This window comes from Bombus fervidus, unplaced genomic scaffold (assembly GCF_041682495.2).
Source record: "Bombus fervidus isolate BK054 unplaced genomic scaffold, iyBomFerv1 scaffold0086, whole genome shotgun sequence".
In the NCBI taxonomy this organism is placed as follows: Eukaryota; Metazoa; Arthropoda; class Insecta; order Hymenoptera; family Apidae; genus Bombus; species Bombus fervidus.
The window spans coordinates 10,001-20,000 of NW_027212648.1; the positions used below are offsets into that span (position 1 = coordinate 10,001).

Below are 10,000 nucleotides of genomic sequence, written 5' to 3' on the forward strand. Positions count from 1 at the left end.
ATTCATTTAAGACGACGTCGGGGGCGCGGTCATTCGTGCTTATCGAAGACTAACAAAACGTAGCAGAGGCTGATACAAAAAGAAAAAAAAAATCGGCCACGAAGAAAACTCGCTCTGTGTATCTCGATAACCGCGTCGACGACGACGGTTCTCTCCGCGCTCTTTTAATTCGTATCCTTCTTCTTGCGCTTCGTCCGACTCAGAAACGTTCGTAAAACACGAACGACGGCGGGTTGTCAAGCCAAGAAGGGACAGAGAAGAGACGGAGGTAGTTTTGCGAGTCTCCCGTGAACGCGATAGATTTTTCATATATATTTGTATCGAGAGCATGCGTACGCCGGTCTCCACACGATCCAGCGACGAACGCCGACGAACGTCCAACAATCGCTCGTACGTCGCGTACGAGCCCTCGACCGCTCTTTAATTCGTATTCTTTTGCTTGGCGCTCGTCCTCCGACTCAGAAACGTTCGTTTAAAGATAAAACGAACGACGGCGGGCTGTCGACGAGGCAAGAAAGAACAGAGAGATACGGACCGAGAGCAACGATACGCAACGCAAGCAGTCTTAGGTTTACGTGAGCAACCCTCAGCCAGGCGTGGTCCAGGAATTGTATCCGTGGACCGCAATGTGCGTTCGAAATGTCGATGTTCATGTGTCCTGCAGTTCACACGTTGACGCGCAATTAGCTGCGTTCTTCATCGACCCACGAGCCAAGTGATCCACCGTTCAGGGTAATCGTTTATGCATGGATTTTTGTTTGTGTACTCAGGTTTTTGTACTCTTATTCTCGGTTCGAAAGAAGCCGATATCCGACAAACGTCCGACCAACGGGAATCGAACGCGCGGAAGTCGCCATATGATTGACGACACGAAAATACGTTCGAAAACGAAATCGGACGGACTGCGCGACGACACACGCAGCCCGCCGACCGGGCGTAAAGTGCATTATAATATATAACAACCAACGAGATCGAAGCTCCGTTCGTCAGGAAACGACGGGGATATAACACCCGATTCTGAATCCTCTGTACAGCACACGATCTCGCGAAGAAAGCGCACGGTGGCTAGCCCATGATATATATATATGTTCGTTCCTCTCGTCCAGTTATTCGAAGCAAACAGCCGATATGCATCTCCATCGTTCGGGTAAAAAAAAATCGATGGGACGCGCACGGTCGTAGTCTTCCTCGCGCGGTCGTTTCTTCCCGATAGCCAGAAGCAGAGTTTGAAAAACTCTAGCGACGGAACGAGGCATTAGACTCTCGACAACGAGGATACAGACACGGCCGGCGGTCCCCTCTGAATCGACTTCGGTGGTTCAGGTAAAAATAAAAAAAATCGATGGGACGCGCACGGTCGTCCTTCCTCTTCCTCGCGCGCGGTCTATTCTTCCCGATAGCCAGAAGCAGAGTTTGAAAAACTCTAGCGACGGAACGAGGCATTAGACTCGCGACAACGAAGATAGAGAGACGGCCGGCGGTCCCCTCTGAATCCACTTTGGTCGCTCAGGTAAAAATAAAAAAAAATTCGAAAGGGACGCGCACGGTCGTCCTTCCTCTTCCTCGCGCGGTCTTTTCTTCCCGATAGCCAGAAGCAGAGTTTGAAAAACTCTAGCGACGGAACGAGGCATTAGACTCTCGACAACGAGGATAGAGAGACGGCCGGCGGTCCCCTCCGAACGGATGGCGACAACGACGACTAAAGCGCGAAAAATCGCGACGAAAAGGAACGCATCTCCGTTCAGGTGTATGTGTGTGCGTGCGTTTAAAAAAAATTCGATGGGACTCGCAGCCATCGGCCTCGCGCGGTCGTTTCTTCCCGATAGCCAGAAGCAGAGTTTGAAAAACTCTAGCGACGGAACGAGGCATATGACTCACGACAACGAGGATATGGACAGGCGGTCCCCTCTGAACGGGTCGACGAGACGATGGTAAAAGAGACGAACCGGACGAAACTTCCGTCGATCAGGTAAAAATAAAAAAAAATTCGATGGGACGCGCACGGTCGTCGTCGTCGTCTTCCTCGCGCGGTCGTTTCTTCCCGATAGCCAGAAGCAGAGTTTGAAAAACTCTAGCGACGGAACGAGGCATATGACTCACGACAACGAGGATAGAGAGACGGCCGGCGGTCCCCTCTGAATCGACTTCGGTGGTTCAGGTAAAAATAAAAAAAATCGATGGGACGCGCACGGTCGTCGTTCCTCTTCCTCGCGCGCGGTCTATTCTTCCCGATAGCCAGAAGCAGAGTTTGAAAAACTCTAGCGACGGAACGAGGCATTAGACTCGCGAGGATAGAGAGACGGCCGGCGGTCCCCTCCGAACCAACTTCGTCTAGTTAAGAATCGTTATACTCTTTACCATCACTCGCACTGGTATATATCTTTTCGGGCCAACATCCACGCAATGCGTTTTCGTTCTAGGTTACCCGATCCACGAGTACGAACGTACAACGTGGTTTCGTTTTGTCGAACATCGTATATCGTTCGCCGTTGAAACGAACGACAACGAAACGACATAGGAAGAACGAACGCCCTTTGGGTAGGAAGCACGTTTCGAGGAACGACGAGAGTTTGGAGAGACGCGCGAGATAGCTGGAGACGCGCAGATATAGGTATCCATGGATCTTCGAAGAGAACCTTCGAAGATATATAATTCGGTATCCTATTTTTCTGCGGCTCGCTATTCGCGTTCTTTCGCTCTCGTCGACGACTCGTTATAGACGCTTCGTTCGATCCCAAAGAGCAGTCTTCCTTATGTCCCGTTGCTAGGAGGTGAGGCCTACGCAACGCAACTACGAAATATAGAAGAGGTGTGAGCAGTGATCTCTCCGACACGAGGCACTTTAGAGATTTTAGTTTATATATTATATTGTTCGTTCGTTGGATTTCCACGATGCAAATACGAAATACGAGATCGTGACGGCGGGTCTTTCTGTGTACGACCTCACGCAGGCGCCTCGATCGCATTTCTCATTACACGTGGTTTCCACTGTAACTTTTAGTTTTTTCGATATGTGTTCAGCTCAAGTTCCCTCACATATCGTTATTATTATTATTATTATTATTATTAATAGTAGCGGTTTCGTGTTATAGGATTCGGAGACGGCGGGTCTTTCTGTGTACGACCTCACGCAAGCGCCTCGAGAATCTTTTTAAGTTTTCCGTGTGTTATATTATTCGGAGACGGCGGGTCTTTCTGTTTACGACCTCACGCAGGCGCCTCGAGAATATTTTTAAGTTTTTCGTTTGTTATAATATTATTCGGAGACGGCGGGTCTTTCTGTGTACGACCTCACGCAGGCGCCTCGAATTATTCGTGTAAAAGTATATCTCTTCATCCCGATGATCGAGAGAGAGTGCCACACTCTTCGTATAGTTTCGTAACTGGAGCGTCTCCCACCTCCTTATTGTAAAAAATTTGGCTTTTGTCAAAGTATATAGCTTGTTAATACGTCGTATATACTTTGTGTCGATATAGGAGGAGTACGGCTCCTTACCGACGATATTATATATATTTTATTATACAGTGTTCAAGTCAAATATATTCTTTGTGTTTTTGTATTTTTCGTTAATGATCCTTCCGCAGGTTCACCTACGGAAACCTTGTTACGACTTTTACTTCCTCTAAATGATCAAGTTTGGTCATCTTCCCGGTAACATCGGCAATGCTTATCACATTGGCCGCGCACCAGTCCGAAGACCTCACTAAATCATTCAATCGGTAGTAGCGACGGGCGGTGTGTACAAAGGGCAGGGACGTAATCAACGCGAGCTTATGACTCGCGCTTACTGGGAATTCCTCGTTCATGGGGAATAATTGCAAGCCCCAATCCCTAGCACGAAGGAGGTTCAGCGGGTTACCCGGGCCTTTCGGCCAGGGAAAACACGCTGATTCCTTCAGTGTAGCGCGCGTGCGGCCCAGAACATCTAAGGGCATCACAGACCTGTTATTGCTCAATCTCGTGCGGCTAGAAGCCGCCTGTTCCTCTAAGAAGATTTGTTTGTACGTTGGTAGTAAAAACCCGCCGACCGAAGCCGGGGGCCTTCGAGATACCATAATTTACGTCTATTTAGCAGGCTAGAGTCTCGTTCGTTATCGGAATTAACCAGACAAATCGCTCCACCAACTAAGAACGGCCATGCACCACCACCCACCGAATCAAGAAAGAGCTATCAATCTGTCAATCCTTCCGGTGTCCGGGCCTGGTGAGGTTTCCCGTGTTGAGTCAAATTAAGCCGCAGGCTCCACTCCTGGTGGTGCCCTTCCGTCAATTCCTTTAAGTTTCAGCTTTGCAACCATACTTCCCCCGGAACCCAAAAGCTTTGGTTTCCCGGAAGCTGCCCGCCGAGTCATCGGAGGAACTTCGGCGGATCGCTGGCTGGCATCGTTTATGGTTAGAACTAGGGCGGTATCTGATCGCCTTCGAACCTCTAACTTTCGTTCTTGATTAATGAAAACATTTTTGGCAAATGCTTTCGCTTCTGTCCGTCTTGCGACGATCCAAGAATTTCACCTCTAACGTCGCAATACGAATGCCCCCATCTGTCCCTATTAATCATTACCTCGGGGCTCCGAAAACCAACAAAATAGAACCGAGGTCCTATTCCATTATTCCATGCACACAGTATTCAGGCGAAGGTAGCCTGCTTTAAGCACTCTAATTTGTTCAAAGTAAACGTATCGGCCCACCTCGACACTCAGTGAAGAGCACCGCGATGGGATATTAGTTGGACCGCCCCGCGAGGAGCTAAGCCCACCGATAGGACGTACCACATAATGCCAGTTAAACACCGCGAGCGGTGAACCGACACTGTGACACACAGATTCAACTACGAGCTTTTTAACCGCAACAACTTTAATATACGCTATTGGAGCTGGAATTACCGCGGCTGCTGGCACCAGACTTGCCCTCCAATTGGTCCTCGTTAAAGGATTTAAAGTGTACTCATTCCGATTACGGGGCCTCGGATGAGTCCCGTATCGTTATTTTTCGTCACTACCTCCCCGTGCCGGGAGTGGGTAATTTGCGCGCCTGCTGCCTTCCTTGGATGTGGTAGCTGTTTCTCAGGCTCCCTCTCCGGAATCGAACCCTGATTCCCCGTTACCCGTTACAACCATGGTAGGCGCAGAACCTACCATCGACAGTTGATAAGGCAGACATTTGAAAGATGCGTCGCCGGTGCTAGATGACCATGCGATCAGCACAAAGTTATTCAGAGTCACCAAAACAAACGATGGACGAACGGACGAGCCATCCGCCACCGATTGGTTTTGATCTAATAAAAGCATTCGTACCATCTCTGGTACGAATCTGTTTGCATGTATTAGCTCTAGAATTACCACAGTTATCCAAGTAAGTTTAAGTATGATCTAAGAAACCATAACTGATTTAATGAGCCATTCGCGGTTTCACCTTAATGCGGCATGTACTGAGACATGCATGGCTTAATCTTTGAGACAAGCATATGACTACTGGCAGGATCAACCAGGGAACTTTGTATTTTATATATATATTATATATTAGAGTCAAAAGACTCTCTTTTTAAAATAGCCTCAGAGTGTCGTAGGTGGGTCCGTAACACCGTACGACGAGACTTTTCGTTCTTAGTGAACGTTCGACGACACCCTTTTAATTCCCGTTGTAACGTCGAACGCCACTACTCTCTCTCATTTCGCCACTCTCTCTTTACTTTCTTTCGTTCGTTTGATTGTTTGTGTGGAATATTTTAAGATCATTCTGTTCATAGGATCATTCTGTAAGAATGGTTTGTTGGTTGAACGAATATGCCTTAGCGGTAAAAAGCACGTAAACTGCATGCTGAACGTACCGTCCTCGTAAGAAACATATTCGTTCGTTCTTTTGATATTCTCCAATCAGAAAGAACGCACTTCCTAAAAGGTAGTACGCTCCCCATTAGCCTTTCGTATGTTTAAAACGTACTGCGTACGCTATAACATAAGTTTTGGAACGGTCTCTGCCGAACCAGCATGAATTGATACTCAGTTAGTAACAAGCACACTGCCCTAACTTTTTTTAAAGTTAGTGCGAGCATACAGGATCCAGCTTCCCGACTAAGGGGAACCTTGCCACGTTATTTGGTCATTACGTCCAGGACAGCGACCCGCGGCGCAGCAGTGTAGAGAAAGAGTCGATACGAGAACGAAGGAACAGTCGAGAAATAGTAAAAAAGTTCACTAAGACTCGAGGAGCGGTGACTGAATTCTCAACCGAGGCCGTAGAATAGCCACGCGCTCGACGCTGTTCCGTCCGGACCGTCCGACTCGACGTGTCTCTTATAGATACCAAAGCGCCGGCCGGACGGTCGGCGCCGGCCGGGCCAGCGGCCGGGCGCTTACCATGTAAAACCTCCGTTAGAGCGTACCGTCGGACTTAGTCTCTGAAACGCTCGACCACTTTTTTCGAATAAACTACCCTTAGAAAACATCCTATCGTCGAGATATTTTAACGCACCGCTTATTTTAATATTTCAAACGAGTTTTTATCGAAAAATTTAATTTTTTTTTTTTTTTCAAAATCGCATCAGTAAACCACCTCTTTTAACGAATACGGACAAAAACCACGTTCTTAATCGATTAGAACACGTTAAAACAACGAGAAATATGCAAAAAAATATATACCTTGCAACGTTAATTAACGAAAAAATTAAACAAATATCGCAGTCGTGTCAGTTCGACGGACACTAATTTTTTAAAAAATTCGAAAAAAACGTTTAATCCAGTTGTATTTAATAGAGATATAACCGTTTCTGCAAAAATATTTATACCTTATAACGCTTTTTAACGAAATAACTCGAAATAAGCTTTTCGGACTTTTCCGCCGGCCGAAATTTTTCTAAGTCCCAACGTACCGTCGGACTTAGTCTCTGAAACGCTCGACCACTTTGTTCCAATAAAGTACCCTTATAAAACGTCCTATCGTCGAGATATTTTAACGCACCGCTTATTTTAATATTTTAAACGAGTTTTTATCGAAAAATTTAATTTTTTTTTTTTTTTTCAAAATCGCATCAGTAAACCACCTCTTTTAACGAATACGGACAAAAACCACGTTCTTAATCGATTAGAACACGTTGAAACAACGAGAAATATGCAAAAAAATATATACCTTGCAACGTTAATTAACGAAATAATTAAACAAATATCGCAGTCGTGTCAGTTCGTCGAACACAAATTTTTTAAAAAATTCGAAAAAACGTTTAATCCAGTTGTATTTAATAGAGATATAACCGTTTCCGCAAAAATATTTATACCTTATAACGCTTTTTAACGAAATAACTCGAAATAAGTATTTCGGACTTTTCCGCCGGCCGAAATTTTTCTAAGTCCCAACGTACCGGTCCAGAATGAGACAAAGTTCCAAAGGCCCGGTCGTATCCGTCCGTTTTTTTTTAACCTTCCACGGACGAAATAAACGTTTAATCCCGACGTAAAATACAATAATATAGCGATTTATATAAAAATATTCATACCTCATAACGCTTTTTAACGAAATAACTCGAAAAAACTTTTCGGTCCGAAATTTTTCTAAGTCCCTACGTACCGCTCGAGAATGCGACTAAGTTCCAACGTCCCGGGCGCGATCATACTTTTTTTATATAACTTTTCAGCGACGAAATAAATGCTTAATCCCGATGTAAAACGTCATTTTAAAGCGATTTATGCAAGAATATTCGCACCTTATAACGCTTTTAAGCGAAATAATTCAAAAAAACCTTTCGAATAAAAAATTTTTTTTTAACGTTTTCGGGACCAAATAAACGTTTAATCCCGACGTAAAATATAATAATACAACGATTTATATAAAAATATTAATACCTCATAACGCTTTTTAACGAAATAACTCGAAAAAACTTTTCGGTCGAAAATTTTTCTAAGTCCCTACGTACCGGTGGAGAGTATGACCAAGTCCGACGGGCCGAGTCGCGTCGGTCCACTATTTTTTTTTAACGTTTTCGGGACCAAATAAACGTTTAATCCCGACGTAAAATATAATAATATAGCGATTTATATAAAAATATTCGTACCTTATAACGCTTTTTAACGAAATAACTCGAAAAAACTTTTCGGTCGAAAATTTTTCTAAGTCCCTACGTACCGGTGGAGAGTATGACCAAGTCCGACGGGCCGAGTCGCGTCGGTCCACTATTTTTCTTTAACGTTTTCGGGACCAAATAAACGTTTAATCCCGACGTAAAATATAATAATATAGCGATTTATATAAAAATATTCGTACCTTATAACGCTTTTTAACGAAATAACTCGAAAAAACTTTTCGGTCGAAAATTTTTCTAAGTCCCTACGTACCGGTGGAGAGTATGACCAAGTCCGACGGGCCGAGTCGCGTCGGTCCACTATTTTTTTTTAACGTTTTCGGGACCAAATAAACGTTTAATCCCGACGTAAAATATAATAATATAGCGATTTATATAAAAATATTCATACCTTATAACACTTTTAAGCGAAATAACTCGAAAAAACTTTTCGGTCGAAAATTTTTCTAAGTCCCTACGTACCGGTGGAGAGTATGACCAAGTCCGACGGGCCGAGTCGCGTCGGTCCACTATTTTTTTTTAACGTTTTCGGGACCAAATAAACGTTTAATCCCGACGTAAAATATAATAATATAGCGATTTATATAAAAATATTCATACCTTATAACACTTTTAAGCGAAATAACTCGAAAAAACTTTTCGGTCGAAAATTTTTCTAAGTCCCTACGTACCGGTGGAGAGTATGACCAAGTCCGACGGGCCGAGTCGCGTCGGTCCACTATTTTTCTTTAACGTTTTCGGGACCAAATAAACGTTTAATCCCGACGTAAAATATAATAATATAGCGATTTATATAAAAATATTCATACCTTATAACACTTTTAAGCGAAATAACTCGAAAAAACTTTTCGGTCGAAAATTTTTCTAAGTCCCTACGTACCGGTGGAGAGTATGACAAAGTCCGACGGGCCGAGTCGCGTCGGTCCACTATTTTTTTTTAACGTTTTCGGGACCAAATAAACGTTTAATCCCGACGTAAAACTTAATAACATTCCCATTTATATAAAAATATTCGTACCTCATAACGCTTTTTAACGAAATAACTCGAAAAAACTTTTCGGTCCGAAATTTTTCTAAGTCCCTACGTACCGCTCGAGAATGCGACTAAGTTCCAACGTCCCGGGCGCGATCGTACTTTTTTTATATAACTTTCCAGCGACGAAATAAACGCTTAATCCCGATGTAAAACGTCATTTTAAAGCGATTTATGCACAAATATTAGCACCTTGTAACGCTTTTAAGCGAAAAAATTCGAAAAAACGGTTCGATTAAAAAATTTTTTTTAAAGTTCTCGGGACGAAATAAACGCTTAATCCCGACGTAGAAATACATAATATTCCCATTTATATAAAAATATTCATACCTCGTAACGCTTTTAAGCGAGATAACTCGAAATAACTTTTCGGTCCGAAATTTTTCTAAGTCCCTACGTACCGGCCGGGGGATCGACGAAGTGCCAACCTCCCGGTCATGTCGGTCCGGAGGGGGCAATTTTTTAAAAAAATAAAACGAAATCGTTACGTTCGACTAGAATTCGTCGAACCATAACGATTTCTATAAAAATATTCATACCTCGTAACGCTTTTAAGCGAAATAACTCGAAATAACGTTTCGGTCCGAAATTTTTCTAAGTCCCAACGTACCGCTCGAGAATGCGACTAAGTTCCAACGTCTCGGGCGCGATCGTAAATTTTTTACGGCACCTTTCGGGGACGAAATAAACGCTTAATCCCGATGTAAAACGTCATTTTAAAGCGATTTATGCAAGAATATTCGCACCTTATAACGCTTTTAAGCGAAAAAATTCGAAAAAACGGTTCGATTAAAAATTTTTTTTTAACGTTGTCGGGACGAAATAAACGCTTAATCCCGACGTAGAAATACGTAATATTGCTATTTATGTAAAAATATATACGCATCATAACGCT

The 10,000-nt window shown here is 43.7% G+C and overlaps 2 non-coding genes across 2 annotated transcripts; both read right to left on the bottom strand.

Annotated features, from left to right (window-relative positions):
- Window positions 1–580: 580 nt before the first annotated feature.
- Window positions 581–735, bottom strand: LOC139997435 (5.8S ribosomal RNA). The gene has a single exon (XR_011802816.1). It is a non-coding gene; the product is annotated as a 5.8S ribosomal RNA (ribosomal RNA).
- Window positions 736–3,568: 2,833 nt separating this feature from the next.
- LOC139997438 (small subunit ribosomal RNA) lies at window positions 3,569–5,492 on the bottom strand. Its single transcript, XR_011802819.1, has one exon. It is a non-coding gene; the product is annotated as a small subunit ribosomal RNA (ribosomal RNA).
- Window positions 5,493–10,000: the final 4,508 nt, after the last annotated feature.